Genomic DNA, 8,763 nt, shown 5'->3' on the forward strand with positions numbered 1-8,763 from the left:
CACCACACTGAGGGACATTAAGTCAATTTGGGTGCAATTGAGGTATAGAAACTGAAAAAAATTAATTTGGGATTAAATTGGATGCGTTAGTAATTTAATCGGGTGATAAGACGAATTAGGCCAATACCGAGTTTAGATAGTTACCAGTGCATTTTTGCATTCCATATTATGCATTAATAGTCTAAATTAGTTTAATTTTAATTTAGTACCAATTTAGTGAATTTCTCGATTTTGTACTGTGTCAAGGTGGTGAGTCCTCCGATAAAGGCAAGAAAATTACATCCGAGGACCAGTACACAGAGTGCTTCGAAAGTCTGCATTCTAGACATTGTGAGTAAACTTACTATCATTTTAATTATCTAGGGTGGTTTTTAGATGATTTCATGAATTTTATGGAAAAAGGAATTTAAAAAGGTAAATTTTCATGTTTTATGAATAAATGTGTTTCAATGAATTTAAATTATAAATTGTTTTGAAATTAATAGTGATTTTGAAAAATAGAGCGCACGAAGACTGTTAATTGTGGCAATTTGATTGTTTAAATTGATTGGCGTATGATAAATCGGGCATGATTGGCTAGTTGGCAATTGTATTGAAATGCGAATTGTTTGGTTGCCTTGAAATACTGTGAATTACAAAATTGTCATATCATGTTATTGAGTTTTATTGTATGGTGGATTATATATATTAATTAATCACTGTAGTAGGGGGTTTCTGTGGACCAGCCTTTTAGAGGGGCACGGTAAACCCCATTATATTATTACCTCGAATGGAGAGGCGCGTAGGGTATCTCCTAGGGTAAAGCTTAGGGTTCACTTCACGCCAAACCACCAAGTGAGGGGGAACTCAGCCAATGCCAAGGAACGACTATGTTTTCAAAACAAAAATATGATTTATGTGAAATGTGAATTTTAATAGCCTTGGCGGTCTTGGTAGGATGCCTCAACCAAGGTGTCCCCGAGAATGGATTTATGACACAAGCCTAGTTTTTATGAAATTCATAAGCCTTTTTACGTATTTTAAATGAAATGTATTCTAATGCTGAGACTTAGTTTACGATGATTTACTTTATTGTCTCCATGTACTCAACTCTAGATATTTATGATGATGTTTGTTTACTCATTGGGATTTTATAATCTCACCACCCTCCTTTCCACCCATTTCAGGTTCAGTATAGACTGTAGATAGCTGATCTCATCGAGGACTACCGTTGGATCTGCATTTTCCAAACCGTAGGTTCACAGTCCTCTTTACTTTTGTTTATTCGGGGGCCCTCTTCTTATTGTAAATTAAATTAAATATTTTGGCTTACTGTATTACAATATGTATAAATTTATTTAGCTTTTACGCTACAAAAATTATTTACGTATAACTATATAAATATTGTTTTATAAGAAAATAGAATATTTTACTTAATATTTCTTTTATTTTCTTATTATATTCAAATAACCATAATTTCGTTTTAAATGAAGATTTTAGACTTTTAAACTCATTTTGAATATGAATTATGTGTTTTGTACTTGTGTATTACATTTTAGTCAATTTTGAAATTTTTGAGAAAAATGACAAAAATACCCCTGTGAGACGAAAATTAATATTTTATTTGTTTTAAGTTGGAAACAGTTTAAATTCTTTTAGAGCACGATATTTGACAATGGTTGCTCACAAAGGAACAGAGAAACTGATAGTAAAGCCTTGCGAGGTTTCGGGTTGACATTTCAAGCAATGAGTGTCTACCGAGACACCGCGACGGTTGTCACGGGCTCGAGGGGAGTATCAGGTCGTGACATTGGCAATTGTATTGAAATGTGAATTGTTTGGTTGCCTTGAAAGACTGTGAATTACAAAATTCCCATATCATGTTATTGAGATTTATTGTATGGTGGATTATATATATTAATTAATCACTGCAGTAGGGGGTTTTTGTGGACCAGCCTTTTAGAGGGAAATGGTAAACCCCATTATATTCTTACCTCGAACGAAGAGGCACGTAGGGTATCTCCTGGGGTAAAGCTTAGGGTTCACTTCACGCCAAACCACCACGTGAAGGGGAACTCAGCCAACGCCAAGGAATGGCTATGTTTTCAACACAAAAACATGATTTATGTGAAATGTGAATTTTAATAGCCTTGGCGGTCTTAGTAGGATGCCTCGGCCAGGGTGTCCCTGAGAATGGATTTATGGCGCAAGCCTAATTTTAATGAGATTCATAAGCCTCTTTACGTATTTTAAATGAAATGTATTCTAATGCTGAGACTCAGTTTACGATGATTTACTTTATTGTCTCCATGTACTCAACTCTAGATATTTATGATGATGTCTGTTTACTCATTGGGATTTTATAATCTCACCACCCTCATTTTCACCCATTTCAGGTTCAGTATAGACTGTAGATAGCTGATCTCATCGAGAACTACCGTTGGATTTGCATTTTCTAAACCGTAAGTTCACAGTCCTCTTTACTTTTGTTTATTCGGGGGCCCTCTTGTTATTGTAAATTAAATTAAATATTTTGGCTTACTGTATTTCAGTATGTATAAATTTATTTAGCTTTTACGCTATAAAAATTATTCACGTATAACTCTATAAATATTGTTTTATAAGAAAATAGAATATTTTACTTAATATTTCTTTTATTTTCTTATTATATTCAAATAACCGTAATTTTGTTTCAAATGAAGATTTTAGACTTTTAAACTCATTTTGAATATGAATTATGTGTTTTGTACTTGTATATTACGTTTTAGCCAGGTTCAAAAAATTTGAGAAAAAATGACCAAAATACCCATGTGAGACAAAAATTAATATTTTATTTATTTTTAGTTGAAAACAGTTTAAAATCATTTAGAACATGATATTTGACCATGGTTGCTCACAAGGGAAATGAGAAACTGATAGTAAAGTCTTGCGGGGTTTCGAGTTGACATTTCGGGCAATAAGTGTCTACCGAGACACTGCGGGTTGTCACGGGCTCAAGGGGAGTACCGGGTCGTGACAATTCGATTGGTATCAGAGCTTTTGGTTTTAAAGATTAAAGTTTTTAGTTTTAAAGTGGTTTTAAAAATTTACAGTATCAGTGTGGCATCGGATTAAGTTAGGGTAGGTTGAATAGAATGCATGCATCTGCATATAGAGCCTAAGGTTACCTAAACTTGCTCGTATTCTTTTATAGATTATAATGCCTCCTCGACGCGGACGCCCACCTCTCACTAGATCGGTTGGGAGGGGAAGAGGTCGTTCCCAACGTCATCAGCTAGATGCAGTAGGGGAAGAATCGGCTGTGTCTACCATTCGGGCAGCACCTACTGTTGAGCAAGCCGATGGTCCTCCACATCCTCCACCTCCTCAGCCACCTACTGGTATTCCCGCCATGCCTATCGAGGCAACACAGGCATTGACAGCTTTCTTTACTACAATGGCTAGTCAAGCTCAGACTGGTCAAGTTCCACCTATAGTGCCTCCAACTACTCCTTTAGTTCCACCACCAATACAGGATGTATCCATTTCTAAGAAGCTAAAGGAGGCTAGATAGCTCAATTGTGTGTCTTTCATGGGTGAGTTGGATGCCATTGTGGCAAAGGACTGGATTAATCAAGTTTCAGAGACTCTCTCTGATATGGGATTAGATGATGACATGAAGTTAATGGTGGTTACAAGATTATTAGAGAAGAGGGCTCGTACCTGGTGGAATTCGGTGAAGTCCCGTTCCACTACTCCTCAAACATGGTCCGATTTTCTCAAGGAATTCGATGGTCAGTATTTCACTTACTTTCATTAGAAGGAAAAGAAAAGAGAATTTCTGAGTTTGAGATAGGAGAATCTAACTGTATAGGAGTACGAGACTCGTTTTAACTAGGTAATGTTATATGTACTAGATCTGGTGAAATCTGAGTAGGATAAGGCCAGTTATTTCAAGGAAGGGCTCCGTAATGAGATTAGAGAGCGGATGACAGTGACTGGTAGGGAGCCACATAAGAATGTGGTACAGATGACTTTACGGGCTGAGAAGTTCGCAACTGAGAATAGAAAGATTCGGACTAAGTTTGCAAAAAAGAGGAATCCTGGTATGTCTTCTAGTCAGCCAGTAAAAAGAGGGAAGGACTCAGCGAATTCAGGGAGCACTACTTCTGTTTCCGTGACATCTCGTCGACCTCCATTTCTACCATCACAGCAGAAACCTTCGAGGTTTAGCAGACCTGCTATGATTGGTTCTGGGAAGAGTTCCGGAGGTTCTGACAGATGCAGAAATTATGGGAATTATCATAGTGGGCTATGTAGAGGGCCAATAAGATGTTTCCAATGTGGACAGACAGGTCATATTAGGAGTAATTACCCACGGTTAGGACGAGCCACTGTAGCTGCATCATATCCACCAGCTCGTACTGATATGTAGAGAAGAGATTCTTCTGGTTTACCACCGAGACAGGGAGTATCCATACGGGCCGGTGTGGAGAGTAACACCCCGGCGCATCCACCTTTGAGACCACAGACTCGAACTTCGACAAGAGTTTTTGCTGTGACGGAGGATAAGGCATGGTTCCGACCTGGAACAGTGACAGGTATTATGTCTTTATTTGATAAAGATACTTATGTTTTGATAGATTCTGGCTTAGATAGATCTTATGTGAGTACGACATTTGCATCAATTACTGATAGAAACCTGTCACCATTAGAGGGAGAAATTGTAATGCATACCCCTCTAGGAGAACAGTTGATTAGAAATACTTGTTATAGAGACTGTGGGGTAAAGGTAGGTGAGGAAGAATTTAGGGGTGACTTAATTCCTCTAGAGATCTTGGATTTTGATTTAATATTGGGTATGGACTGGTTAACTGCACATCGGGCGAATGTGGATTGTTTTCGAAAAAAAGTTATCCTTCGAAATTCGGAGGGAGCAGAGATTGTATTTGTAGGGGAACGTCGAGTATTACCGTCTTGTGTAATCTCGGCCATCAAAGCTTCGAAATTAGTGTAAAAAGGGTATACGGCTTATTTGACATACGTGATTGATACTTCAAAGGGGGAACCTAAATTAGAGGATGTCCCAATAGTAAGTGAGTTTCTTGATGTATTTCCTGATGATTTACCGGGACTACCTCCTGATCGAGAGTTTGAGTTTCCTATTGATTTACTTCCGGGTACCACACCTATTTCTATCCCTCCATATAGAATTGCTCAGATAGAGTTGAAAGAACTGAAAGTCCAGTTGCAAGATTTGGTGGATAAAGGTTTCATTCACCCTAGCATTTCTCCTTGGGGAGCACTAGTCCTATTTGTAAAGAAGAATGATGGCACTCTTCAATTGTGTATCGATTATCGTCAGCTGAACTAAGTGACCATCAAGAATAAATACCCTTTACCCCGGATAGATGATATTTTTGATCAATTACGAGGTGCTATGGTATTCTCTAAGATTGATTTGAGATTTGGGTACTATCAGTTGAGGATTAAGGAATGGGATGTACCCAAGACTGCCTTCAGGACGCGTTATGGGCATTATGAGTTTCTAGTGATGCCGTTTGGTTTGACTAATGCCCTGGCAGTTTTTATGGATCTTATGAACAGGGTGTTCCATCCATACTTGGATACGTTTGTGATAGTATTCATAGATGACATCCTGGTTTATTCGAAGAATGATGATGAACATGCTGTCCATTTGCGCATTGTGTTGCAAACTTTGCGCGAGAGGCAACTCTATGTCAAGTTCTCTAAATATGAATTCTGGTTGAAGGAAGTGGTTTTCTTGGGACATGTGGTGTCCGGTGCTGGAATTTATGTTGATCCCAAGAAGATTGAGGCAATCTTGCAATGGGAGCAACCGAGAACGGCAACTGAGATTCATAGTTTCCTTGGCTTAGCCGGTTATTACCAGAGATTTATTCAGGGATTTTCTTTGATAGCAACTCCTCTGACTCGTTTGACTCATAAAGGAGTTAAGTATGAGTGGGACGATGTTTGTGAGAATCGATTTCAGGAGCTAAAGAACCGGTTAACCTCTGCTCTCGTCTTAACACTTCTTGTAAATGGAAAAGAATTTGTGGTTGTGTGTTGATGCAAGATGAGAAGGTAATAACTTATGCTTCCCGGCAGTTGAAGAAGCACGAGACGAATTACCCTACTCATGACTTGGAGTTAGCAGCAGTGGTCTTCGCATTGAAGATTTGGAGACATTATTTATATGGTAAGCATTGCCGGATTTTTACTGATCATAAAAGCTTGAAATATTTGCTCACCCAGAAAGAGCTTAATTTGAGACAGAGACGATGGTTGGAGTTGATTAAGGATTACGACTTGGTGATTAATTATCATCCGAGAAGGCAAATGTTGTAGCGGATACTTTAAGTCGTAAATCCTCATCTTCATTAGCAGTACTTCAGAGTTCTTATTTTTCGATATTACTTGAGATGAAATCTCTAGGGATCCAGTTGAATAATGGTGAGGATGGAACCCTACTTGCTAGTTTCGTCGTGAGACCTTCATTGTTGAATCAGATCAGAGAATTGCATAAATTTGATGATTGGTTGAAACGGGAAGTTCAAAAGCTGCAAGATGGAGAAACTAGTGAATTTAAACTCAATGAATGATGGTACTTTGATGCTTAGAGACCAAATTTGTGTCCCTAAGGATGATCAATTGAGACGAGCTATTTTGGAGGAAGCTCATTCTTTCGCCTACGCTTTACATCCCGAAAGGACCAAGATGTATCGGACTATTAAAGAAAGTTATTGGTGGTCGGGTATGAAACGAGACATAGCAGAGTTTGTAGCGAAATGTCTCACATGCCAACAGATCAAGGCGGAGCATCAAAAATCATCAGGTACTCTTCAGCCTTTACCGATTCCTGAATGGAAGTGGGAACACGTGACTATGGACTTTGTATGGGGTTTGTCGCAGACACAAAGTGGGAAGGATGCTATTTGGGTGATTGTGGACAAATTGACTAAGTCCACCCATTTCTTGGCTATCCATAGCACGTATTCTATTGAGAGGCTGGCAAGACTTTATATAGATGAGGTTGTGAGATTACATGGAGTTCCAGTTTCTATTGTGTCAGATGGAGACCCTCTATTTACTTCTCGATTTTGGCTGAAATTTCAGGAAGCTCTTGGAACTAAATTGAGATTTAGTACTGCCTTTCATCCGCAAACAGATGGTCAATCTAAGAGAACTATTCAGACCTTGGAGGATATGTTACGAGCTTGTGTCATTGCCTTTATTGGGAGTTGGGATAGACACTTGCCATTGGTGGAGTTCACGTATAATAACAATTTTCAGTCTAGTATTGGGATGGCACCATACGAGGCTTTGTATGGAAGGAAGTGCCGAACTCCGCTCTATTGGGATGAAGTAGGTGAGAGAAAATTGGTGAATGTGGAATTGATTGATCTGACAAATGATAAGGTCAAGGTTATCCGAGAGCGGTTAAAGACAGCTCAAGATAGGTAGAAGAATTATTCGGATAAACGAAGGAAAGATTTGGAGTTTGAAGTCGACGATAAAGTATTTCTTAAGGTTTCTCCTTAGAAAGGTAATAATTTGAAAATTTCAAGTATTAAATCTTATTTGATTATACTATTGTGATAATTTGTGGTATTTATTGGATGATGAAAGGTGTGATTCGATTCGCGAAGAGGGGAAAGCTCAATCCAAGATACATTGGACCCTTTCGTATCATTGAAAGGATTGGGCCAATGGCTTACAAACTTGAATTACCCTCAGAGTTAGAACGGATTCATAATGTCTTCCACGTCTCGATGTTGAAAAAGTATGTTCCCAATCCCTCTCACATTTTAGAGACACCTCCCATTAAGTTGCATGAGGATTTGAAGTTCGAGGTGCAGCCTGTACGTATTCTAGATCGAAAGGATCGAGTGCTAAGGAACAAGAACATTCCAATGGTGAAAGTATTGTGGAAGAGCATTCCAATGGTGAAAGCCCGACCTTATAAAATACTATTCATGACATACATGGGATGATAGCATGATTGCATGCTAGGAGAGTCCTGAAAAATTTACAAAAGTTGGTATTGTACCTAGAGGTACAATAAAGTTGATTTAATCCTCGAACTAGATCAAATAGGAATTTTAAGGTGAGATTAAGAGCGTCACAGTCCAAGGATGACTCAAAATGGTAATTCGGAGTTTGAGGATCAATTTGGAGTCAAATCGAAATTTTCACTATCCAAGGGCAAAATGATCATTTGCCACCTAGGGACAAAATGGAAATTTTAGAAAAGATTTTTTGACCTCATTTGACTTATTAGAGTATAATTTGACTTATTCGAGTATGATTTGAGGTTTAGAAGTGAAAAATTTTAATTTCGGTATGATTTGGAGTAAAAGGGTAAAATGGTAATTTTGCCACCCTAGGGGCAAAATTGTAATTTTTCACCATCAGGACATTTTTTCCAGCACATGGTCTTCCCTTATCTTCATTTTTGACCCTTGACTAATCATGTGGTGGAGATAAAATGTTTAAATTTTTTAAATTTTAAAAATAAACCAATAAGAAAATGCCATGTGTCAAACTTAGGATATTTTATTATTTAACTAAAAAATCAGCATAAATCAGCCCATTACTCTCCAAATATTCGGCCAAGCAAGGAAGAGAGAGAAAGAGAGGAAGAACAAACCCTAGGTGAGGAATTTCAAGAGAAAAAGTGTGGAAAATCAAGGAAAACAAGTGAAAAAGGTAGGATTTTTCAACTTAAGCTTGAAATCTATTTTCCTTAAGCATTTCTCCTTATTTTCCATGCTTAAATTA

This window comes from Theobroma cacao, unplaced genomic scaffold (genome assembly GCF_000208745.1).
Source record: "Theobroma cacao cultivar B97-61/B2 unplaced genomic scaffold, Criollo_cocoa_genome_V2, whole genome shotgun sequence".
Lineage (NCBI taxonomy): Eukaryota > Viridiplantae > Streptophyta > Magnoliopsida > Malvales > Malvaceae > Theobroma > Theobroma cacao.